Source organism: Moschus berezovskii, chromosome 2, assembly GCF_049115385.1.
Source record: "Moschus berezovskii isolate FMDL1 chromosome 2, NW_MosBer_1.0, whole genome shotgun sequence".
Classification (NCBI taxonomy): Eukaryota; Metazoa; Chordata; class Mammalia; order Artiodactyla; family Moschidae; genus Moschus; species Moschus berezovskii.
The window spans coordinates 51,547,375-51,574,754 of record NC_142461.1 but is presented as its reverse complement, the minus strand read 5'-3'; the positions used below and the strand labels follow the sequence as shown (position 1 = coordinate 51,574,754).

Genomic DNA, 27,380 nt, shown 5'->3' with positions numbered 1-27,380 from the left:
AAAAGAAATGAGCAGTGTTCAAAGTGCCTATCCATCCTGGACCACTGTCCACCTCTGAAATAATAGAAAATACATATACAGTAGTCTCTGGCCCTGGTTCCTGACATAGGGCTCCTGAACCCTAATAATTTCCAGGTGATAGGAGCACTTTTTGTTCTAATGAGGTGACTCTGGGTGAGCTCCAGGGTGAGGGCTGGTCACCAGAAAGAACTGCCATGATTAGAAGCTTGAAATTATTAGCTCCACTTCCCATTCTCTTGAGAAGGCAGAATGGCTAAAAATGGAGTTAATGATCTATCACACATACATGATAAAGCCTCCATAAAAAAATCCCAATTACATGGGATTCTGAGAGCTTCCGGGTGGGTGCACACACCCACGTACTAGGAGCATGAGGCGCCCCAACAGGGAAATAAGCTCCTGCCCTCAGGATCCTCCTAGTCCTCACCCTATATATCTCTTCATCTGAATGCTCATCTATGCTGCATGCATGCATGCACGCATGCTAAGTCGCTTCAGTCATGTCTGATTCTGTGGGACCCCATGGACTGTAGCCGACCAGGCTCTTCTGTCCATGGGATTCTCTAGGCAAGAATACTGGAGTAGATTGCCATTTTCTTCTCCAGGGGATCTTCCCAACCCAGGGATCGAACCCACGTCTCTTAAAGCTCCTGAATTGGCAGATGGGTTCTTTACCTCTAGCGGCACCTGAGAAGCCCCTGTTCATCTGTATGTTTTTTTTATATCTTCTAATAAACTGGCAAACAAAAGTAACTATTTCCCTGAGTTCTGTGAGCTGCCCTAGCACATTAATCTAATCCAAGTTGGAAGGAGGTTAATAGGAACCTCTGATTTGTAGCCAAGTTGAACAGAAGTTGTGAGTAACTTGGGGACCTACTTCTTGCCCTTGGAATGCAAACTGAGGAGCAGAGTCATGGGACTGAGCACTTAGCCTGCGGGATCTGATGCTATCTCCAGGTAGATAGTGTAAGAACTGACTTACGCGGTAAGACACCCCACTGGTGTCCCAGAGAATTGCTTGTTGCGGGGGGAACCTCCAAATATTTGATAAGTAGAGGTGTCCAAAGTGTTATGTGTGAAAGAAAAGGAGACACATGGAGGGATGGGATGAAGTTTTTCCAAAACACTACCTCAAGTCAAAATAAGAGAGAAATATTAAAGAAAATGTTACCAAGCAATGAGCTTCTAACTTTAGAGTCTTTGTTTTGGGGAAGTGTCCTTTACAGCAGCTTAGCTCATACTCTATCTTAGAAACTGGTAACAGAAGTGAGATGCTGATATTATATAAAATATAAAAGATGAGGCAGTGGCTTAGCAATTGGGAGCTAAGGATTAAGAAAGAAGATACTGCTAACTGAAAAAAGTTGTAAACTAGTGATCCTTGTTTGTCACAGTAAAATAGTTGGTCTTCTGTCATCTGAGGCAACCTGTAGGGCAGCTGAGCAACAAGGCTACAGAATCCACTTCTGTAAGAAAAACAGATGCAAAGTTCAGAAATGGAATATTTCTGTAATTTCCAGGTATTCAACCAGAATTAATTATCTAACTTTGATAGGGCTATTGTCACCAAGATCTCCCGGAACTAATTGCATACATTCTTTAGCAAAAAAGTGAAAGATTTTCTTACCTTATACAATAAAATTATCAGTGGTAAGATGCTTCAACAAGTCTATTTCTAAATTAGTTTCATCCCTCCTTCAATGAGAATTGAACAGAAAAGACTAAATAAAATCTTCTCAGATTCTGAAAACTGAGAAATGGAATATTTCATTTCCCCCAAAATTTGAGAAAAACAAATTTTTAATCTTATATACCACAGTCATCCAGTAAATCTTTCATTTCACTTTAATATTACACATATCTAAAAATAAAACAATTAATAGATGTATCATTTTAAAAAACACTTCCTTTAGAAATGTTTGTTTTAATTGGAGATTTTGATATTTTACTTCACTTGTTCTCTCTCTCTCTTATTATCTTTCATTTCGAAATTTATCTAAGGATTCGTTAGAATTTCATTCGAGGTCAAATCATGTGTTTTTTCAAAAACTGGGAACCCTTATATATGGAGAAGGAGAAGGAAATGGCAACTCACTTCAGTATTCTTGCCTGGGAAATCCCATGGACAGAGGAGCCTGGTGGGTTACAGTCCATGGGGTCACAAAGAGTCAGACATAACTGAGCAACTAAATCTCCCCTATATATATATATATATAAATGCAGTGTTATGTTAGTTATTATATGAAACATTGGTTCCTAGAAGATTCAATTAGCCAATTTAAAGACTCACAGTACTTAGTTTCATGTACCTCCACCTATAGAAAAATGGAGACTAGATCTATGAATAAAATTAACTGGAAGAAAACAAGAGTCCAGAAAAACACTAGTCAAAAAACGAAGAAAAATTACAGAAATAAACTTTGTCTAAGAATCGTCTGATACTTTCTATTCCTAAATATATTTTCCCAAGAGCCTACTTATTTATCAGTGAAATTCAGACCATGATGCTGTATTGTTTGCTTATTCAAAAGAAACTACAATGATTCTTATCCCTACATCCTTCTTTCTTTAAACACATAATAAATAAAAAAACACAGAAATTCTACATTTCAACTAGGAATTAGAAGTTGGATTCCATTTAAGTTTTCAGTTTACATCCTAGCCCCTGACATGGCTTCAAGTCATCTAAAATTTTTTAAACTTGAGCAGCTTAAAAATGGGAGATAGAGATGTCTGAGTAGAATCAGAAAAGAATACTTAGCTGTGCCTAATGAAACTGTATTATATAGCAAAATTTGAGATAGTCAGTAAAAAACTATTAATTTGGATATCTCTATAGATGCTTCCATTCAAAAGAAAAAAAAACAACAACAATTACACACTCAAGAGAATTGAAGCCAGGGTCTCAGAGATGTCTGTACACCTAATAAACAGCAGCACTATTCATAATAGCAAAAAGGTAAAAGCAACTCAAGTATTTATTGATGGATGAATGTACAAACAAAATATGATGCATCCATACAACAGAATATTATTCAGCCTTAGAAAGTAAAGAAATTCTGACACATGTACAATGTGGATGAACCTCGAAGACATTATGATAGATGAAATAAGCCAGCCACAAAAAGATAAATACTATATAACTCCACTTATATGAGATACCTGGAATAATCAAATTCATACAGACAGAAAATGGAATGGTGTTTGTCAGGAGCTGGGTGGAGAGGGAGGAATAGGGAGCTTTGTTTAATGGGTATAGATTTTCAGTTTTTCAAAATGAAAAGCGTTCTGAAGGTTGTTTGCATAACAATGTCAATGTACTTAACATTACTGAGTTTTACATTTAAGAATAATTAATTAAGATGGAAAATTGTTATGTGTATTTAACCTCAAGTAATTTCTGGATGCTGGGAAAGACTGAAGGCAGGAGGAGAAGGGGAGAGGATGAGATGGTTGGATGGCATCTCCGACTCAATGCACACGAGTCTGAGTAAACTCTGGGAGTAGGTGACAGGGAGGCCTGGCATGCTGCAGTCTGTGGGGTTGCAAAAAGTCAGACACAACTGAGTGACTGAAGTGAACTGAATTCCTTTAATCTACAAATGGATTTTTTTTTAAGTGTGTATGTAAGGGAGAGATGAGCAAAACAAAGATAAAAAAAATTAAGTTTGACAATCTTGAAAGTAAGAAAGAAGCCAATCAAATAGCATCAGAAGTGTAGCAGGCAGCTGAAAATTCAGTAGAAGGAGGAAACACTTCCAGCATGGATAAGTAAGGACCTCCAAAAACCTAATCCTGCATAAAGACAATGAGAACACTGGAAAAAAAAATTGTAAAAATCCATTTTTTCACAGTTCTGGAAATTAACAATAGGATTACCACACTATGAAAATGATTAAGTCACAAAAAATGGTTGTGTCACAGTAAAAACAGAGAACTTAGTGGCATTTTCATTTCCCTATTTCCATCACTCTCTCCCAGCATCACAATACACTTTAAAATCAGCATCCTTGCAGTCACAGTGACCACAAAAAACAGAACTCTAGCAGGCAATGGGGAGGGCAAATTGTGTCTGGAATTTCGTGAAATGGCTCTATGCCAGTAATCTGTCACTATTTGACCTGGAAGTTACTTTGAAAAGCCTTATTCCCAGTGCTCGAGTTTATTGGACGTAACTCAGAGCTCACTAAATGGAAAAAACTAGCCCCACAGCATTTGTTGAAAACAATAGCTGCAATTGTTTGATAATGCAGATGTCTATGGCAGCAATACCAGCTGGAGCAAAAAAGAAGCTGGCTTAAAAACTTAAAAGAGAGATTTGGAGAATGAAATGTCCACAGAAGAATCTGAAAGGCTCCAACATATTGTTTATGATTGAAAAGGCCACATTCCTGTGTAGCACTATACACATAGCCAAGAAATACCGGAAAGGTCCCCTTTCTTTCTCCTCTGGCTGATTTTGAGGCTCTGTGCATGCAGGAAGTGAAGGCTAAGGCAGAGTTGTCAACTGCTTGGCTACTTACTGAAGGTGTGCCCCAACATGCATATAGAGCTCTTAGCTAAGACAGAGATACTTATTCAGTTCAGTTCAGTCACTCATCATGTCCGATTGTGCGACACCATGGACCGCAGCACACCAGACCTCCCTGTCCATCACCAACTCCCAGAGTTTACTCAAACTGATATGCATTGAGTCAGTGATGCCATCCAACCTCATCCAATCTCATCCTCTATCGTTCCCTTCTTCTCCTGCCTTCAATCTTTCCCAGCATTAGGGTCTCTTCCAATGGGTCAGCTCTTCACATCAGGCGGCCAAAGTATTGGAGTTTCAGCTTCAGCATCAGTCCTTCCAATGAATATTCAGGATGGATTTCCTTTAGGATTGACTGGTTGGATCTCCTTGCAGTCCAAAGGACTCTCAAGAGTCTTCTCCAACACCACAGTTGAAAAACATCAATTCTTCGGTGCTCAGTTTTCTTTATGGTCCAACACTCACATCCATACATGACTACTGGAAAAACCATAGCTTTGACTAGATGGACCTTTGTTGGAAAAGTAATATTCCTGCTTTTTAATATGCTGTCTAGGTTGGTCATAGCTTTTCTCCCAAAGATCAAGCATCTTTTAGTCTCATGGCTGCAGTCACCATCTGCAGTGATTTTGGAGCCCAAAAAATAGTCTGTCACTGTTTCCACTGTTTCCCCATCTATTTGCCATGAAGTGATGGGGCCGGATGCCATGATCTTAGTTTTCTGAATGTTGAGTTTTAAGCCAGATTTTTCACTCTCCTCTTTCACTTTCATCAAGAAGCTTTACAGTTCTTCACTTTCTGCCATTGGGGTGGTGTCGTCTGCATATCTGAGGTTATTGATATTTCTCCCAGCAATCTTGATTCCAGCTTGTGCTTCATCCAGCGCAGCATTTCACATGATATACACTGCATATAAGTTAAATAAGCAGGGTGACAATATACAGCCTTGACATGCTCCTTTCCTAATGTGGAAATACACAGAGATCATTTTGTCATTTTTGAGATTGCACCCAAGTACTGCATTTCGGACTCTTTTGTTGACTATGAGGGCTACTCCATTTCTTCTAAAGGATTCTTGCCCACTGTAGTAGATATAATGGTCATCTGAGTTAAATTCGCCCATTCCAGTCCATTTTAGTTTACTGATTCCTAAAATGTCGATGCTCACTCTTGCCATCTCCTGTTTGACCACTTCTAATTTGCCTTGATTCGTGGACCTAACATTCCAGGTTCCTATGCCATATTCTTTACCACACTGGACTTTACTTCCATCACCAGTCACATCCACAACTGGATGTTGCTTTGGCTCTGTCTTGTCATTCTTTCTGGATATATTTCTCCACTCTTCTCCAGTAGCATATTGGGCACCTACTGACCTGGGGAATTCATCTTTCCGTGTTATATCTTTTGCCTTTTCATACTGTTCATGGGGTTCTCAAGGCAAGAATACTGAAGTGGCTTGCCATTCCCTTCTCCAGTGGACCACGTTTTGTCAGAACTCTCTACCATGACCCGTCTGTCTTGGGTGACCCCACACAGCTTGGCTCATAGTTTCATTGAGTTAGATAAGGCTGTGGTCCATGTGATCATGTTGGTTAGTTTTCTGTGACTGCAATTTTCATTCTGTCTGCCCTCTGAGGGATAAGGATATAAGGCTTATGGAAGCTTCCTCATGGGAGAGACTGACTCTTGGGGAAACTGGGTCTTGTTCTAATGGGTGGGGCCATGCTCAGCAAATCTTTAACCCAATTTTCTTTTGATGGGCGGGGCTGTGCTCCCTCCCTGTTGTTGACCTGAGGCCAAACTATGGTGGAGGTAATGGAGATGCTGGCCACCTCCTTCCAAAGGTCCCATGCACTCAGTGCTGCACTGAGTGTCCCCGACTCTGCAGCAGGCCACTGCCGACCCACACCTCTGCCGGAGACTCCTGGGCACTCACAGATACGTACTGGTTTCAGGTATTTGAGGAAAATCTTTCTAATCGTTAATCAACCACTACGGGAATCAAGCAAAAGTTTCAGTAGCCACATGTGACAAAGAATGTATTCTACAGAATTTATTCAGGGATATCAGTAAGCAAACCAGTAACAGCAACATAGAGTAAAAACACCAAATCTTGGAGAGGGAGGAAAATTTGATTTTCAGTGTTGTCATGTGATATTATTCGAAATTCCCATTTTTCAACAAAAACTGAAAACATACACAAGTAAACAGAAAAGCATGGTCAATACACATGAAATAAAGCTGTTTAAAAAAATATGTTCCTAAGAAGCCCAGATTTGGGACATCCTGCTTCTGCTGCTGCTAAGTCGCTTCAGTTGTGTCCGACTCTGTGCGACCCCATAGACGGCAGCCCACTAGGCTCCAATGTCCCTGGGATTCTCCAGGCAAGAACACTGGAGTGGGTTGCCATTTCCTTCTCCAATGCATGAGAGGGACATCCTAGACAATGATTTTAAATTACTAAAACTATGTTCAAATAATTAAAGGAAACCATATTTAAAGAATTAAAGGATAATTTTAAAACAATGTTTTACCAAAGAATATCAATATAGAAATAAAAATTATTTTTAAAAAGAACTAGATTAAAATTCTGGTGTTTAAAAGTACAATATTGGAAATGGAAAATTCACTAGAGGGGTTCACAGCAGATTTTAATTGTGAGAAGAAAGAATCAGTGACCTTCAAGATATGTTTATTAAGATTATCCAGATTTAGGAACAGAAAAAGAGTGAAAAAAACTAACAGAGCTTCAGAGGTCTGTGAAACTTCAGATACTGTATCAATCCATGCATTCTGGGAATTCCAGAAGGAAAGGAAAGAAACAGAAAGAATATCTGAAGAAACAATGGCCAAAAACTTCCCAAATTTGATGAAAACATTAATCTATACATAAACTCAAGTAGCATAACTAAAAAGAATCCACATCAAGACACATCATAGTCAAAATGTCAAAAGACAGAGAAATCTGAGGACAGCCAGAAAAAAAGTCTCATCACAAGCAAAGAATTCTTGATAAGATTAACAGTTGACTTCTCCTCAAACACTATGAAGGCCAGAGGGCATTAGAATAACATATTCAAAGCACTGAATTGTTTTAAGGTTAACCAAGACTTCTATAGCCCACATAATTATTCAAAAATGAAGACAAAATTAAGACAAGCAAAACCAGAAAGAATCTGACACTATCAAATCTGTCCTATAATTAATACTAAAGGGAGCTCTTAGGCGGAAATGAAAAATCACTAAATATTAAATCAAATCCACCTGAAGAGACAAGAGAACTGGTAAAGCTAACTACATAGTTAAATGAAAAATACAGAATGAATGCATTTTTTTATAATCCTTTTCTATTTAAAAACAACTGCATAAGACAATAATTACAGAAGTGGTAATGATGGGCTTACAACACATAAAGCAAGGAATTAACCCATACTGAAGTAAAGCTTTCATATACTTTGGAAATTAAGTTGAAATTGATCAACTTGTTTTAAATTAATCCAATTGTTTAAATTAAGAATCTCACTGTAAACCCCAGGCAACAGCTAAGAAAATAATTCAAAAATAATCATAACAATATCATCAGGGATGACAGAATAAAGGCCTATGAAAATTACCTTCTCCAGAAAAGCAACAACAAGAAAACTTAAATGGTACACTAGAAAACACACATATTTAATATAGACAAGTAACAAAGGAATTGAGGAACAAAAAAACCTAAGACACAAGGAAAACCAATAGCAAACAAGGTGAATATATCCATCTGATAAACAGCAATTACATTAAATGTAAATAAACACTCAAGTCAAACATTCTAGTTAAACATTTACAAAAGGCAGAAATTAGCAGAAAAAAAATTTTAATGATTCAACTATATGTTGTTTTAAAATTTAGATTCAAAGACACAAGTAGGTAAAAGGATGAAAAAAGATATATCATGGAAACATAACTTAAAAACAGAATTACTGTGACAATGATGACAACAGGCAAAACAGACTCTAAGACAAAAATGGTAACCAGAGAGAAAGAATATTTTATAATGATAATTAAGTCAATTCAAAAGGAGGACATAAAGAAAGATTATAAACATGTATTATAAGGGGCTACAAAATACATAGGCAGAAACTGACAGAGCTGAAGGGAGAAATAGACAATTTAACAACAACAGTTGAAGATGTCAATATTCCATTTTCCATACTGGACAGAACAATAGGAGATCAACCAGGATAGACATGTACCAAAAGAAAAAGAAAGAAAAAGAAAAGATAATTGAGCTTTATCAAAATTACAAAGTTTTGTGCTTCAAATGACACTATCAAGAGTGAAAAGGCAATCCACAGAATAGAAAAAATTTTTCAAGTCATACATCTCATTAGGCTCTAGAATCCAGAATGTCAAAAAAAACAAAATTGTACAACACAAAAATTTAAAAATAACCTTATTTTATTATAAAATTACAAAGGATGTGAATAGATCCTTCTCCAAGGAATATACACAAATGGCCAAAAATCACATAAAAAGATGCTCAACATCATGAGGCATATAGAAAAGCAAATCAAAACCACAATGAAATACCATTTCATACCCACCAGAGTGGCTAAATTTAAAAAGCAATAATAAGTGTTGGTGACGATATAGAGAAACTGGAACCCTCAGACATTGCTCCTTAAAATGTAAAATGGTACATTCACTTTGGAAAACTGTTTGGCAGATCCTAAAATGATAAACATATAGTTATGACCAACCTAGATAGCATATTAAAAAGCAGAGACATTACTTTGCCAACAAAGGTCCATCTAGTCAAGGCTATGGTTTTTCCAGTGGTCATGTATGGATGTGAGAGTTGGACCGTGAAGAAAGCTGATCACTGAGGAGTCACCATATGACCCAGTAATTCCACTCCAAGGTGTATACTCAAGAGAATTGAAAACATATATCCACACAATATACATCAAGGCTGAATACTGCCACCCTGCCTATTTCACATATATGCAGAGTACATCATGAGAAATGCTGGGCTGGATGAAGCACAAGCTGGAATCAAGATTGCCGGGAGAAATATCAATAACCTCAGATATGCAGATGACACCACCTTAAAGGCAGAAAGCGAAGAGGAACTAAAGAGCTTCTTGATGAGGGTGAAAGAGGAAAGTCAAAAAGCTGGCTTAAAATTCAACATTCAGAAAACAAAGATCATGGCATCCAGTCCCATCAATTCATGGCAAATAGATGCGGAAAATATGGAAACCGTGACAGACTTTATTTTCTTGGGCTCCAAAATCACTACAGATAGTGACTGCAGCCATGAAATTAAAAGACACTTGCTCCTTGAAAGAAAAGCTATGACCAACCTAGACAGAATATTAAAAAGCAGAGACATTACTCTGCCAACAAAGTCCGCCTAGTCAAAGCTGTGGTTTTCCCAGTAGTCATGTATTTATGTGAGAGTTGGACCATAAACAAGGCTGAGCACCGAAGAACTTGCTTTTGAACTGTGGTGTTGGAGAAAACTTTTGAGAGTCCCTTGGACTCCAAGCCAGGCTTCAGCAATATGTGAACCACGAACTTCCAGATGTTCAAGCAGGTTTTAGAAAAGGCAGAGGCACCAGAGATCAAATTGCCAACATCCGCTGGATCATGGAAAAAGCAAGAGAGTTCCAGAAAAATATCTATTTCTGCTTCATTGACTATGCCAAAGCCTTTGACTGTGTGGATCACAATAAACTGTGGAACATTCTGAAAGAGATGGGAATCCCAGACCACCTGACCTGCCTCTTGAGAAACCTGTATGCAGGTCAGGAAGCAACAGTCAGAACTGGACATGGAACAACAGATTGGTTCCAAATAGGAAAAGGAGTACGTCAAGGCTGTATATTGTCACCTTGCTTATTTAACTTATATGCAGAGTACATCATGAGGAACACTGGGCTGGAAGAAGCACAAGCTGGAATCAAGATTGCTGGGAGAAATATCAATAACCTCAGATATGCAGATGACACCACCCTTATGGCAGAAAGTGAAGAGGAACTCAAAAGCCTCTTGATGAAAGTGAAAGAGGAGAGTGAAAAGGTTGGCTTGAAGCTCAACATTCAGAAAACAAAGATCATGGCATCTGGTCCCATCACTTCATGGGAAATAGATGGAAAAACAGTGGAAACAGTGTCAGACTTTATTTTTTTGGGCTCCAAAATCACTGCGGATGCTGATTGCAGCCATGAAATTAAAAGACGCTTACTCCTTGGAAGGAAAGTTATGACCAACCTTGATAATATATTAAAAAGCAGAGACATTACTTTGCCAACAATGGTCCGTCTAGTCAAGGCTATGGTTTTTCCCGTGGTCATGTATGGATGTGAGAGTTGGACTGTGAAGAAAGCTGATCGCCGAAGAATCGATGCTTTTGAACTGTGGTGTTGGAGAAGACTCTTGAGAGTCCCTTGTACTGCAAGGAGATCAAACCAGTCCATTCTAAGGGAGATCGATCCTGGGTGTTCATTGGAAGGACTGATGCTAAAGCTGAAACTGCAATACTTTGGCCACCTCATGCGATGAGTTGACTCACTGGAAAAGACTCTGATGCTGGGAAAGGTTGGGGGCGGGAGGAGAAGGGGACGACAGAGAATGAGATGGCTGGATGGCATCACCGACTCTGTGGACATGGGTTTGAGTGAACTTCGGGAGTTGGTGATGGGCAGGGAGGCCTGGCGTGCTGTGATTCATGGGGTCGCGGAGAGTCGGACACGACTGAGTGACTGAACTGAACTGAACTGAACTGAACTTGGACTACAAGGAGATCAAACCAGTCAATCTGAAAGGAAATCAACTCTGAATATTCACTGGAAGGACTGATGCTAAAACTGAAGCTCCAATATTTTGGCCACCTGATGCAAAGAGCCGACTCATTGGAAAAGACATCGATGTTGGGAAAGACTGAAGGTAAGAGAAGAAGGGGACAGCAGAGGATGAGATGGTTGCAATGGCATCATAGACTCAGTGGATATGAATTTGAGCAAACTCCAGGAAATGGTGAAGGACAGCAAAGCCTGGCGTACTGCAGTCCGTGGGGTCACAAAGAGTCAGACGTGACCGAACAACAACAACAACAATCCACACCAAAACTTTTACACAAATGTTCACAGCAGAATTATTCATAATAGCCAAATATTGAGGACATCTCAAATAACCATCAACTGATAAATGGATAAACAAAATGTGATATATCCATACAATACAATTTGGGGGGGAGCTATACATAAGAAAAGCATGCTAACACATGCTACAATATGGATAAACTTTGAAAATATGATGCTATGTTAAAGATGCTAGTCTCAAAAGGCTGCTGCTGCTCCTGCTAAGTCACTTCAGTTGTGTCCAACTCTGTGTGACCCCATAGATGGAAGCCCACCAGGCTCCCCCATCCCTGGGATTCTCCAGGCAAGAACACTGGAGTGGCTTGCCATTGCCTTCTCCGCTCAAAAGGCTACATATTATATAATTCCACTTTTATGAAATGTCTGCTGCTGCTGCTAAGTCACTTCAGTCGTGTCCGACTCTGTGTGACCCCATAGACAGAAGCCTACCAGGTTCCCCCATCCCTGGGATTCTCCAGGCAAGAACACTACCAGATGCAAATCTCAACAGATGGAAACTGGAGAGATGGTTGCCAGGGGTAGGAGGCAGGTGAGATGAAGAGTGACTGCTAAGGATACTTGTCTTCTTCTGAGGGTAACAGGTTCTGATATTACAGGGTGGTGTTGACTGCACAACTTTGTAAATATACTAAAACCCACTAAATGGTACAATTTAAAATGATGGTATGCGAATTGTATCTCAAATAAAGCCATTATTCTTTTTAAATCAGTGAGGAAAATTAATACCTCCAGAATGACTCTCCAAGACAGAAAATAAAACATATTTTGTCTTATAATCATAACAGATCATTGATGTAGACTGCACTAAATGTAAGGATGATAATAATGTAAAGATAAATAATAAACAGTACTAACCCTTAAGAAATTTAATTTTTAACAAGAAACATAATAAATCTTTGAAAGAATTTTGATTCTTACACCTATTTTTACTGTCAAAATACATAAAATGCCAATTTTAATATGATGAACTTTATTTGAAAACTCAATTCCAGCTAACTTTAAACATTAGCCACCACCCAAATTCAACAACCAAATGCTAAAGATAAATTAACTTTAATTTTATCTCCAGTCACACTTCTCTCCAGCACAGTAAGCTCCAAGTTGTGGTCCAGTCTCCCAGCTCTGTTGCACTGTGCGATCCTAGGTTGGGGGAGCCAAAAAATTTCCATGACCTCATTCCTTCACTATTGTCCAAATCCCATGCTCACTTCTCCTTCAGATTTTAGAGAACCTAAGTTATATGCCTTTAGGTATCAATTCAGTTCAGTTGCTCACTCGTGTCCAACTCTTTGCAACCCCATGGACTGTGGCTTGCCAGACCTCCCTGTCCATCACCAACTCCCAGAGCTTGCTCAAACTCATGTCCATTGAGTCAGTGATTCCATCCTAACCTTCTCATCCTCTGTTGTCCCCTTCTCCTCCCGCCTTCAATCTTTCCCAACATCAGGGTCTTTTCCAATGAGTCAGCTCTTTGCATCAGGTGGCCAAAGTATTGGAGTTTTAGCTTCAACATCAGTCCTTCCAATGAATATTCAGGACTGATCTCCTTTAGGATGGACTGGTTGGATCTCCTTGCAGTCCACGGGACTCTCAAGAGTCTTCTCCAACACCACAGTTCAAAAGCATCAATTCTTTGGTACTCAGCTTTCTTTATAGTCCAACTCTCACATCCACACATGACTACTGGAAAAATCATAGCCTTGATCTTTGTTAGCAAAGTAATATCTCTGCTTTTTAGTATGCTATCTAGGTTGGTCATAACGTGCATCACTTTCCTCCAAACACCATTAGTTACTGAGGTTCTTCAGACATGTATTTTATTGATAAACCAGGTCATCAAAGCAAGTACAACTCCCTTCTTTATGTCTTTTTATTTCTTTTACTTAGTAAAGATCCAAAGTGGTCCTTACTAGAACCAAAATCCCTCTACCCATGTTTGGTGTCTGAAACTAAAAAGGTCCGATATTCACATCACCACATATGTTTTGTTGCTCTAGAAGAGGGGTTACAAAACAGATGCAGGCAGCACATGAATTTTGTTTGGCCTGAGTCGTTCTAAAAACATTTTAATTACCAACATATTACACTCAAAGAGGTTTTGTATATACAAACTTAGATTTTTAGCTTTATTTGCTGAACACAAATTCCCATGTGGCAACAACTGGTTAAGATGTGTAGTGACACCCCCTTCTCCTCTGATGAAGAATTCCTCTCCATTCCACAAGGTTTCCATGCATAGCACTTTAAGCCGTTTCATTTGTGACCACCTGGCTCTGGAGGGGTGGGAGGGGGAGAACAGAACTGAAGTCCAGAGAGTTAGAAGTTGCCTCTAATCATAAAGGGAAGACCTCTTCCCTTACCTTTGGTTTCAGGTTTCATGGCCATGTTTCTCTACCTTTGCCAAGCTCTCTGAGTTTCTCACTCCAAAGTGCTTCAAGTTCCTGTAATCACCATCACATCTAACATCTAAGAACCACTCTCATGCTTAAATTACACTGGGGCATTCCTGCAGAGGCATTTTCTGGCCTGGCAAGAAGCAGTGTAATTCCAAGCCACACAAGAGAAAAAACTGAGGATCTCATCCACAGACCAATGAAATCGTCATTTCCAGACTCACTTCTCTTTGAAGATAAATGCACCTCTTAAATTTCTGAACTTTGTGTTAAAAATAAAATGCTTCTCAAACTTTACTGTGTATAGAACATATCTGAAGATCTTGTTAACATGCAGATTCTGATTCAGTAGGCCTGGCTTCCGGCTGATGCTGATGTCACTGCACCAGTGTAGACTACACTCTGAATAGCAAGGAGTTAGAAGATTTACAAAAGAAGAAGAGTTTTCTGAGATGGGAATTATCTCAAAGAATCAACCTCCAAGACTTGACTTTCTGCCATTTTAGAACTACAAAAATGTTCATCTTTTAGTGTCTGTACCAACTTAATACCTGATTTATATAAATGACAAGTTTCCATAATGGTTCATGAAAAAAAAACACATGGTCTCTTCAGTCATTAGCCATTGCTTATTATATGTGTATTCATTTCATGATCAATACTGGGCACAATACAGAGGTATCAGCCAAGTTCTCGTATCTTCAAAGTACTTAAATCTAGTTGGCAAAAACACTAATAGCAAACAAAATAAGTAGCGCATCACTTAAAACAGCAGATGATTAAGATCTTAACTGCTGTAAGACAGCGATTCCCAAGAGTGGGGCATATCAGCAACTAGGGAGAAGATATTAAACTAAACACGCTGTCCCCAACCCCCTCCCAGAGGAGGATACTCACTCTACTCCCAGTCTTACTTCCAATCACAACAAAGGAAGCTACATTACTTCTAGAAGTGCCATATTCTTCCTAAGGGTAAGGCGGGGGGGCGGGGGGGGGGGGGTTTGGGGAGGAAGAAAGGATGCAAAACACAATTTTTAAATGACACACAGAAAAGCAGGTAGAATTGGTGGGTGTTCCAGATGGGAAGTACTTCCTGTGGTAAAAGTGCTGAGGTGGAGATGAGCTAGGGCATCTGTGGAATGCAAAGAAGACCTGCCTAACTGAAGCAGAGAAGAGCGCCCCACCCGCCACCACCCCATTCTAGGTGGAGCAAGTATGAAGTCGGCCTGAAAGAACTTGATGACCACCTATTAACGTTAAAGAGATAAAGAGAAACATTAAAGAAGAAGGCTGAATTCATTTACCTTTAGGTCCTTTCCAAGTTTTCCTCAACTAGAGAACAAAATTCCAATTTTCCTCTAACACGGAATTCTAACCTGCATCATGGCCCTTGCCTGATGTTGAACAAGAGAAATGAGTGAAGAGAATGTGGATGAGTCGAAGTGGATGGTGTATAAATTTAAGAAAAAGAGATCCTAAGTCATGGCATCGGGTTAAATTCCACGGTTGTTCTACATCCCTGGCTCTTTGAGACGTCTCTTGTAGGTCTTATTTTCAACTCAGCCGCTGGTCAGTCAATCATCTGTACAACTCTTCTCTGAGCCCTGTCAAAATTATCCTCATCCCTCTCACATAGACAAGTGATGAATTACACTCCAGGTCTTGCCTGCCCACCCCATGGAAAGGACGTCTCAGTTACACTTCCTTCTCTAGCCAGCTCCTCCTCTACAAAGCACTTATGACACTTCCAACTATGTTGTTTTTTTTTTTCATTTTCTACTTAAGAAATATTTATACATTCAGAAGGCCGTAAAGTTCAGAAGTTAACATAAAAGTAGCCCAAATACCACCACCCTAAGGTAAGAATGTTTACCTTTACAATTTCTGCCACATTTGCTTTGCAATTACACAGTCACTTGTTTATTCACATCCTATTTCCTAACTCGATTCTCTGTCTTATCTGGTCAGGGCCATGTCTGAATATTGACCTCTTTTAACCTATCCCTCAGAAGACAGCCTGGTACATATAAGGCTCTCAATGTTTATTCAATGAATAATGCATGAATGACTTCTGTCCTAGAATGAAATAATGGCCATCACTATAGAAGAGTTATGAGACAAAAGACAATGACTCCATCTTTATTAAAATCCAAATAAATAAAGAAAAGAATCCCTTTTTTTTTTTTTTTGGCCTTGCTACAAGGCTTGCAGGATCTCAGTTCTCCAACCAGGGACTGAACTCCAGCCAAGGCAGTGAAAGCCTGGAACCCTAACCACTAGGCCATCAGGGAACTCCCTGGGAAACAGATCTTTACTTAAGGAAGAGGGTTCAAATTTAAGTGTGTGATATAACTGGACACTCCATATTAGAGTGGGTTAGCTGAATAAGGAATAGAACTGCCCTAGAGCCCTGATCCCTCTTGCCCTGGACAGCACATATATCTGCCCAAAGACATGGACAGAACATAACCCCTCAAAGTATCTTCTAGTTTCAAGATGCCAACTCAATAGCTTAAAGAGGGAAAGAAAAAAAGAAGAGATGGAGGTAGAGGAGAAGAGATGGGAGACAACAGGAGGGTTGGGAAGAGGCAGGGAGGGAGAAGGGGAGGAATGAGTAGAGTCCTATGCAAAGAATCCTAAAACACTAGAGAACATTATTTTTTTTTTTAGGTTACATCAGGGGCAATACAAATCCTGTGCTAAAAACAAAGTCAAGTACCAAGTCCATCTGTCTGAAATGAAGCCAAGCCTAAGGCAAAAGTATAAGAAAGGTCAAGTGCAATTATCAGGCTTCTCCACCTCCTTTTACCTGCACTCCTGGCCATCTAGCATCTTCACAGAATCCTTAAAGCCTGGATTCCTCCCACTGTGGTTCTCTACATGCTCTCAACTGTTACATACATATACACCTGTATTCTCACCCCATCAACTTTATTGGGTCTAAGTTCTATTTCTTTGTGCTCTTATTCTTCCAATAGGTCACTGAGAGATAATATGCTTCTGATTTAAAGGACTGTCCATTACTGAAAATATTACTTTCTTAATTCTTTATAGCCAATATGGACCTCCAACTCTTTCTAATGAAAAAAATGTCTTCCGTTCAGTTCAGTCGCTCAGTCATGTCCGACTCTTTGTGACCCCATGAATCACAGCATGCCAGGCCTCCCTGTCCATCACCAACTCCCAGAGTTCACTCAAACTCATGTCCATTGAGTCCCTATGATTGTAGCAGATTGTTTTGTTAGCAATTCTCCCTTTCCTCCCTTTCCCTGACACGGTTCCATGTGGGCAGAGTATAATACTAAGGCTTGACACTTGATATAAGAGAAATCATTTCTAATTGTGATGTCATAAAGAAACATCTTTCTTGCTCTGCAGGTATCTTACAGCACAGGTAAAATACCATATGAGCACCTTTCCCCTAAACAGCCAGTGTACATTAGTGCAGAGAAGCGTCTTTATACTGCTTGTCCATCACTTTGCACAGCACACACAGATACACATGGGCCATAATTTACCCAGTTTTCACTTTCTTTCAGTAGTTCCTCAAGATCAGAAGGTGCTACATCTTCGCTGTGAATGGAAGAACATGTAGATTGGCTTCTAGGTACAACTTGTTTTCTTCATGAAGTCACAACCTTCTTATCTGTACATGAACCTAATGCTCTGTCAGTTCTGCTTCCTGAGGACTTTTCCTGTCTCATACATAATGGTTAACCAAAAGAAAAATCTCTTCCTCTATAGCACAAGTTTTCAGTGATAAATGAACAAAGCATCACCAAGTGCTCCTCCCTGAACAAATGCCAAAAGCTGATTCATTCTCTGCATGACATCCGTGGTTTCATCCAACCATAAAGTGAAATATTTGCTAGTGTGCACTTGATAGTAATCACTCTTCCACACTCTACTCCACTGATAATATCCAACAGCCAACTGTGTCATTTGACAAAGGAATTCTGTCAATAACTTCTGGCTTCTCTCTGTGGATAATGTTTGTCTTTAACTTTCCAGCTGATTTTCCAAGTGTCTCTTCAATAAAATGACTTATACTTACTTTTGTTACAAGGATCACTTAATGATGCTACTAAAGTTTTAATCTCTTTCCTACTGTTAGAAGTTCAACACATTAATTTTGTAATGGAAAATATCATTGGGTTCTTGTCCTGGGAAACTTGAATGGTATAACAGAGAAGCCACTGTGCTTTGTTTGAAAATGACACCAAAACATCCATGGCTTCACAGAAAAAGTTTCACAACAGGCGATGACTGAGGACTAGGAGCAAATGGATGGCAAACCCAATAAAAAGCAGTTTTGAAAGAGTCATCATCTTATTTCCTTTTGCTTTTTTTATACTTTTCCATTTCAGCTACTGTTTTGAAATCATTACTCTCACAAACTCCCTTGTTTTCACACATACAGATTCACATTTTATATTTGGAATGGGATTTAGTTCTCTTAAGTATGTTTGTGACATTTTGAACTGTAGCATTTTCATTACTGTTCTCATCACTATTTTCACATTGCAATGAACCACTTTTGAACCTCTGATCTATTTTTGTGCAATGGAGATACAACTTAAGACCAGCAATTTTAACAAGTAAACAATGAGCCAATGACATAAAAAGTATATTAACTAAGATGAAGTGCACCACATATGAAATGCAAGTGATATTGACCAGTGCAGTCTTCATAGCACAAACACAAAATTAATACCAGAACACCTTTTAAGAACATAATGGGATTTCTGCTAAATTTACAATCACTCTCACATCTCAAGATCCTACATGCTCTGCTACTCCTACATCATCTTTCTGATTCACATTTCCACGTCCCCCCACCACTCCACCCTCTTGTGTTAGTTTTCTCACTCATCTTTGAACACATCCAAACATATTCTCACCTTCACTCCTTCACACTGGCTGTTCTCTCTGCCTGGAACACTCCCCTCTGGTATCTGTATGAGCAACTTCTTTCACTTCCTTCAAGTCTTTGGTGAGGTTTCTTCATGAAGGCTATTCAACTAATTTATTCTACTTTCTTCCAAAGCATTACCTCCTTCTAGAATGCTATATAATTCACTTATTTATTTGGCTTATTGTGCATCTCCCACTCCCACCTCTTCACTCTCAATAAAAGGAAAACTTCATTAAGGGCAGGGATCTTTGTTTTATTCATTCAGCATCTAGATTCATGGAAGATGCTCAATAAATAGTATTAATAGTTGAATGAATAAATGAATGAGGGAGTAAGTAAAATTTTTTCATTGCTTTTCCTCTCTAACCACCAATCTGTCTGTGGATCTTACTTGAGAATTAAACAGAAAATGGAGAACCATCAAATGATTTAAGCAAGAGAACTACACAAGGTCAGAAGGTGACTTAAAAGTTTGGAGAGGCTGGACTTTTTTTTTTTTTTTTAGTTTTAAAGTCAATCTATGAAAGAAGTCACAATGTTCCAAATGACTAGGTCTTCTTAAGCAGTTAATTTCAATCCCATAATACACATCTCTGTAGATATATGAGCAATGTCTGTGTATATACACATATATGTATACAAATGCACACATTAACCATATCCTGAACCAATCTAGAAGTCAAGGACATTCTTCTATCATATGGGTATTCTTCATAGAAAAGCTATGACTTAGGAAATAGTTAAGACAAGCATCCAACATAACTTTCCTGGTACAACAGTATAAACTGATATGGTGCCCCTTCCAGTTAGTCCCTCTTTTTACTCTCAAGGGGCTTCCTCGGTAGCTCAGATGGTAAAGAGTCTGCCTGCAGTGCGGGAGACCCAGGTTCTATCCCTGGGTTGGGAGGATCCCCTGGAGAAGGAAATGGCAACCCACTCCAGTATTCTTGCCTGGAAAATCCCATGGACGGAAGAACCTGGCAGGCTATAGTCCATGGGGTCACAAAGAGTCAGACACAACTGGGCGACTTCACTTTTCACTCTACTCTCAAGAGTGTCCTTGTCTGAACAAAAATAACTATACAGTCATCCTACTTATAAAGAAGATACATACATTTCTTCTTATTCAAGCATGCCGACCAAGTTTTTGAGGATTTCAATGGAGTGGGTGTGGAAAAGTGACAGCCATAATTTTTTGTAACACCTACTGGCCGGCACTGCGAGCGAACTCTTTCAAACAGGCAATTCTTTAGCAAAGAAGCACAGCCATTATTGTAAAAGTACACGGCACAAGCTCTATATATCTAGTGTTCAAACTCAAACCCCCGTCAGGTCACCTGCATAATCTCCAGTTGTGAGAACGTTCACGTGGTAAGAGGGCAAACCACATTCTTCTCTGCAAGCCCTTTGTCTGAAAAGCTGAGACCCAAACCCAAGACTCTTGTCAGAAGAGAGGGCAGAAAACAAAGGCTCTTCTATTATCCTCATGGCCCAGAGGGGTTGGAAACTAGGAGAATGTGGAGTCAAGTCTTCACAACAACACATGTGCTTTGGTCTCTCAGTGAATTCCAAGAACTTGACCAAACACAAGATCTTGAAATTTGCGTATGTGCTAAGTCGTTTTGGTCATGTCCAACTCTTTGTGATCCTATAGACTGTAGCCCACAAAGCTCCTCTATCCATGGGATTCCCCAGGCAAGAATAGTGGAGTAGGTTGCTATGCCCCCTCCAGGGGATCTTCCCAACCCAGGGATAGAAGCTGAGTCTCTTAAGTCTCCTGCATTGGCAGGTGGGTTCTTTACCACTAAGGCCACCTGGGACACCCTTGAAACTTGCATTCCAATCTGCAAAAACCATGCAGCCATTAGGTCTGCAAACAGGTTTTGTTGAAGCTGCTGTCCCAAATCATAGGAGTTGCCCCAATTCGTGTCAGCCCTAGGTAAACAGGTGTTAATTCTCACCGTGCTCGAAGACAATAATAACATGGGCTTAGAGCCAAAGTAGAGACTTAATACCTCAAGCATAAAACTTTTATTTCTTGTATGTGTAAATAGATGACAAGCAACCAAATACCTCATTCTTTCATCTTTCATCATTTTTATTCTTTTTTTCTTTAAGCATTTTTTTGGTTTAATTTTTTTTTTTTACTTTTTTTATCTTTGCGTTTAACAAATTAAAGACTAAAATAAAGCCAGACTCAAAATCTGAAGTCAGAAGAGGGTGATGAAGAAAATAGTGAAGATTCCTGAAAATCCAGAGTGACCATACAATTTATCATCCAAACCAGGGCACTTTTAAATGTGAAAGGGGATGCATTTGATGATTCAGATAGGGCAACAGGAATAAACCAACTGAGAAGGTGTGGTCACACTTCTAATCTCTCATTCATTTTCCCACACAAAAGCCATCCTGTGTGTAAGGAAGCAATTCTGCCTCTGCTATGTCAACCACATATGCAGTCCTCTCTCTTTGAGGCCAGGCCTGCCTTTCCACAATGGAGCTGGAAAGGTTTGCACTCCACCCTGCATTCCCTATTTGTGTAAAACTGGTTCCATTTTTACTCAGGAATGGAGGCAGTAACACACAAGAATGTGGATGCAGGCCAGGTGCCCAGCAAACCCCAGGCCTGGTGCCTTGCGTTTCTCATAAAGGAACACTTCACAAGAGAGGAAGCAACCTACTGAGAAGGTACACAGATACCAACCGCACATTTAACAATCCAAATTTGAATGTTAGACCCTTTTTGATGCCAAGGCACATGCTGAAACTGGACAGAGCCCAAAAGCCAGCTCTCCAGCAACACATATTCATCCAGAAGAAATAACTAGGGTATCTGTCCTCAGCTACAGGTAACAACCTTAGTTTCTTTGCCTTTTGCTGAAATCAGTGGTGCAGAAGGATTTAGAAAAAAGTAAGGAAATATATTTTTTCCCCAAGATCACAGTTTCCAGGCTAAACAGAGCCAATGCTTACTTTTATCCCATACTTCCTGTTTCAAAGGGTCAAACATTGCTCGTGTTCTTCAGAAAATTTAGTTCTGTGGCTAGTGACTATGAATTTATCGGAATATTTTCCCTCACTAGCATAAAAATGGCAGACCAATTTTGTAATCTAGCTGGAATCTACAGCCCGTAAAGAATCTATAATGGTGGTAGGAGCAGAGATGCTCCAGATGGCTTATCACAAATGTTCAGAATGACTTTAACTTCTTCAAAGACTCCACAGTCACTCAGAAAGATTCACTGCCCAAGGTTGTTCAATGCTGTGCTAGAGCGCACTGTTAAAGCAAAAATCTTAGGCTTTTGCTAAGTGTAGGGGACTGAGCAAAAGACTGATGACCCAACAGTCTTAGGCTGTTAAGTTTTATAAAAGTAGAGTACTACCCACAGCTGAGAGTCTGGGGACAAACGCTGGCAGTCAGGAAACCACCTGTCATGGAGGTAGTAGAAGAAATTCTTTTTGAATTCATGCAGGTTGGACTAAAGTCCTTCCAGGTAGGGGTCACTATAAGTCCAAGGGGCCTTGTGTACTCAAGAACTACTGTTTATCCCAGCAGTACGATAATCTTAAATTCAAAGACATTTTTGTTAATATAACTGTTTAAACTGCTTCACATAATAAAAATTGAGCCCAAAATGTGCCAAAGGAATAATCAAAACAAACAGCTCAATAATGACTTTTTAAATGTTCAAAAAAAGAAGAAACTCACTAGTCAAGCTGCTGGATGATACCGTTATAATGTCTTCTTTGGGAGATGAAAACTATGTCTTCCCCACTGCATCCCATCTTCCAACAGGGAAGTGGATAATTTTTGAAGAATACAATGACTCTTTATGCTGGGCTTCTCTTGTCTGCTGGGAATGCCATCTGTCTCCCACACTATATAAACAATCCCTGCAGGAATCTTCTGATGCCCAAACAGATTAGCAAACTCCAGATTTTCACACCATCAACAGCATCCCCATCCAGATTAGGGTTCTTGCTTTAATAACTCCAAGAATAAGCCTAACAACTGATCCTTCCTTGTTTATAGGTAATGTGAGTGTCATTTTAAAGATAACCTCAGAACATACAGCCATCTGTTGGCTGGGCCGGGGAGGGGGGGGGGGGCGGGGTGCGGTGGAGCTCTCTCTAGGCAACAGAAGAAATGAGCCCTTGAGGGAATAGGAGAAATAATAAAATGAAAATCATACTTATGAGACAATGAGACAATACGAAAACATGAAATTTCACCGGGTTCACTCTACTAATTACGCTTAAATCTTTTTCTTCCAAATTACAAACTATAGAAAACTATTTTTAAAAAAAAGACAAGTTTCACACTTTGACAAACGTATACGTGCAATAAGAATTCAGTTTGCTTGACTCCAAGACAATGAAAGCAGAAATCGTACTGGGAAAGTTTGCCTAAGGTCCACCTCTACCCTCTACCTACAACGATTGACGATGCCTGCCTTCTCCAAGTTCAACAGCGCTTGATCCCCTGTAACTGTTAGCTCTGTATTGTCTCCAAAGACTTCCAACTCTAAAAGAAACAAATGTGCCTGTAAAGATGTTCCTAAATTAATAATGATAATCAAGGAAAAACACCTGAGCTCTGCTAATAGAGAAAAACACAAGGCATGGAAGAGCCAGACCTCTGCAGTTGCACGTCCTCCAAAACGTCTACGTCTAAATCTGCAACCCCAGTTTCCTCCAGGCCCAAAGCCGCGGCAGAGGATGTTCACAATACATTCCAAACCAAAAGGAAATGAAGCCTCTGCTCCCTCAAGAGATGCTCAGATGGACCCAAAAGTCTCAGCTCCCCGGAGAATCAAACCTTGAAACACGTCCCGGTGCCTCTCACCAGCGTCTCGGGGCAGCGGAAGCCGAAATGTCAAATGAATGACCGCGCCGGGGCGCAAGGGAGGAAAACAAAGCCACCTCCCGCCGTCCGGCTTGCGGAGGAAGGGCCGGGCGAGGGCCGCGCACTCACCTGGAGCTCTGCGCCTGCCGCCGCCGGCTGCGAGTGGGGATGGGGCCGCCGGGCGGCTGGGCGCCCCGGCAGATGCCCGGACCCGCGGCCCCGGCGCCCTCCGGCCGGTCCGCGCGCGTCGCGGGGAAAGCAGGCGGCCGCGGGCGCCGCCGCGCGTCGCATGCAGCTCCCGGCTGCGGCGGCCGCTGCCACGGGACCGAGGGACCCTGCGCGGCCGTCTCCGACCCGGCAACCCGAGGCAGCGACGAGAGACGCAGCGCGGAGCCGAGCGCGCCCGGCGCGCCCCTCAGCGGCTCTTCCCGCCGCGCTCCGCAGCGGGCTGGGTCTCGGCGTGCCTTTGTGCTGGCATCCTCCTTCGCTCCCAACGACGCCCCGAGCTCCCCGGGCGGCTCCGCGCCACCGCCCACCCCCGGGTTACGCCGCGCCCCTCGCGCGGCCCGCCGATTCTGTCGAGTCAGCGGCGGCGGGGACGCGCGAAGCCATGTCTTCCGCCCGCGCTCGGGAGGGCACCGGGGGTCCGGGCGTCCTGGGGAGGTTCATCGCCGAGCTCCGCGGCCCGGGCGCCGCGCGTCCCCGAGCGGCCCAGCAGCGCCCGGCTCCCCGCCGCTCGCTCTCCGCCCGCGAGCCGCGCGCCGGCCCGCCCGCGTGGCCCCCTCTCGCCGCTCCCGGCGGGTCGCCCAGCCTCCCTCGCGCCGCCACCTTCCTCGGGCCCGGCGTGCCCAGTGCCCTGCCCTGCCCCGGCGCCCGGGCCCTCCGGAGCGAAGGGTGCGGGCCGCTCACCTCCGGCGGCGCCGGCGCCCCTCCCGCTGGACGCCTGGGCGACATGTGCCCGCACCTCCCTGCAGGGCGCTGGGCTGGGGGCTTCCTGCACGTCGTGGACCAGAGGGAGGGCAGCGGGAGGGGTGAGGGGAGAGGACGGGAGAGACTCCAGACCTTGTCCAGCTGGACGTTCCCGGGGAAGGTGCGGGAGAGCGGGGCGGGTGCAGCCGGGAGAAGGACGAATCCCGAGGCTGCGGCGGAGCCTGAGCTGCTCTCCTTCTGCGACGCCGAAGGACATGAGGGTTCCGAGAGGCGCAGCGGAGGAAGAAGGAGACCCTCTGATATCAGGCAGGCTGGACTCTTCCGAAATGCCCCCGGAAGGCTGAATGGAGGAGTGACATGCCTCGATTTCCCCAAACACAAGGGCAGGACGGTAATACTCATGTCACCTACACGGGGTGTGGTCACGATTAAAAATGGATTGGTGAAAGCGCTCCCAGCTACTTTGCCTAAAGAGGGCACTCAAATTAAAAATTACCGTATTAATACTCTAAGCTTTCTGTTTACTTTTTTTGCAGCGTCTACATTGACTCAGTCCCACTTAGAGGAAAGAGTAAAAATTCGGAGATGTTAAGACTATTATCCCCCATGCATGATATCTATCCAGATAAGGGAAAGATTTGCACGCTTTTACAGTTAAACTGCAACCTTGTGGAGGAAATCCCAAAACGTTTTTTCCCCAAATAACAGATAGCTTTATTGGGGGATTTTTGAGTGTGTACTTTCAGTATTATCCATTTCTTCCCCTTCTCTGATAACAGCTATTCATTCCCCTCCCCCGTCCCCACCCTGGCCCAGGAGTCTTTGTGGTGGTTCCAGAATACTGACACCTCCCACCCTCACTCCCCAGAACTGGCCAGTCATCATATTCCAGACCACAGTGATTGGTTCTGCAATGGGCATATTGGTCTAGGAATTCAATCTGGAACTTTTGCTGAATCAGTTCAGAAAAAGAAGTCCTTCCAACTAGGATAACTAATTTCAAAGGACATAAGCCATCAAATGTAGATATAAGTACCACCAATGCATGTGGACGAAGTCAACTTTAAGGAAGGAAACTTGAGGGGGAGGGGATGATATCTTTCCAGAGTTAGGAGGCAAATATGTCTAAGTGAACTCTACCCCTGAAAGCAATAAATCCACCCCCTTCCCTATTTCCTCAAGGCAGTTTCAGTTGTGTTCTGTCAGGGGTCACAAAAAGCCCTGACTCATTGTTCCTCTGGATCTACCCATCACACACACCGTTGCTGGGCTCCTCCAAAGAACTGACAACTCCACACATACCCCACAAAAGAAAAAAGTTCCTATTCTTGTACCTAGTGGAAGAACAGGGATCCCAAAGGATCCTACATGATGTTCTCTTTGTATAACTTGCTCTATACCCAGCAATCACATACCTGCAACCTTTAACCTCCTGTATTAATTAATCACCATCTTATAATCTAACTTTAAACAAAAAAAGTATAAAAAGAACTAAAATGGATCATTCTTACTGCCCTTAAGTTTAAAAAAAAAAAAAAGTCAAAACGTTTTTCTCTGACCTTAAAAGCAGTCCCACCTATCTTTAAAACTCTCTACATATCAGGCATTAAACTTGAGGCTGAGGCTTCAAATAGAATTAATAGCAAAGTCATCCTAAAATCTCAGATTTGCAAAAGTGTGTAAAGGTTAGCATCTTTCATACTGCACTCCCTATCCTTGTCACCAGCCCCAAACTGGGGTCTCCCCTTCAGAGGATTTCTGACTGGTTCTCATTTAGCCTCTTCTTGAGCTCATTTTTTCACAAGTTGGTCAATTCTGTGTTGAAATTGGCCTAACATTAGATAGTGATTCCTTATATTGAGTTGAAATACTTATTTCACCTCAACAAATCTACAAGGACTAAAGACAGACTCAGAAACCATTTGAATTGTCTATTCCAAGATTTTTACATGACCCCTAGCTGCCACAGCTGCTTATTATAGGGCAAGGTGTCCTGACTCTTCATCATCCTCCTTTACCTCCTTGCAGTGAATATACTCAGGTTTGAGCACTCCTCCTGAAGCATAGCGTTCAAATCTAAACCCGAAGGCAGATCCCAGGAAACAAACTTCGAGCCTCTTCCAGCACAAGAGGGGTCCTAGAAGTATGTTCACTTGCTATTATGTTTCTGTCAGTTTCAAATATAAAATATTTTTTTCTCAAAAGATTGCTGTCTTTTTATTCTAACTTCCCTTCAGTCATAATTTTCCTTGCGTCCAACAGCATTGAAGTGATTACAAGCATTTTGGGGATCTGGCTAAGGGGAAAAGTGCAAGTGAAAGTCATTCAGTCATGTCCAACTCTTTGTGAACCCCACGGACTGGTCCATGGAATTCTCCAGGCCAGAGTACTGGAGTGGGTAGCCTTTCCCTTCTCCAGGGGATCTTCCCAACCCAAGGATCAAACCCAGGTCTCCCAGATTGCAGGTGGATTCTTATACCAGCTGAGCCACAAGGAAGTCCAAGAATACCAGAGTGGGTAGCCTATCCCTTCTCCAGGGGATCTTCCCAACCCAAGGATCAAACCCAGGTCTCCCACATTGCAGGCGGATTCT

The 27,380-nt window shown here is 41.5% G+C and overlaps 1 protein-coding gene across 2 annotated transcripts in view; it reads right to left on the bottom strand.

Moving 5' to 3' along the window:
- HECW2 (HECT, C2 and WW domain containing E3 ubiquitin protein ligase 2) overlaps positions 1-24,993 on the bottom strand; it is a 446,193-nt gene extending 421,200 nt beyond the window's left edge. Inside the window, exon 1 of one of the 2 annotated variants that reach the window (XM_055397171.2) lies at positions 24,920-24,993. The gene's annotated coding sequence lies outside the window, so the exon portion shown is untranslated. Of the gene's footprint in view, positions 1-23,986; positions 24,105-24,919 lie in introns of those variants that run through there. The other variant, XM_088828674.1, reaches the window with a different exon arrangement.
- Between the last annotated feature and the right edge of the window lie 2,387 nt (positions 24,994-27,380).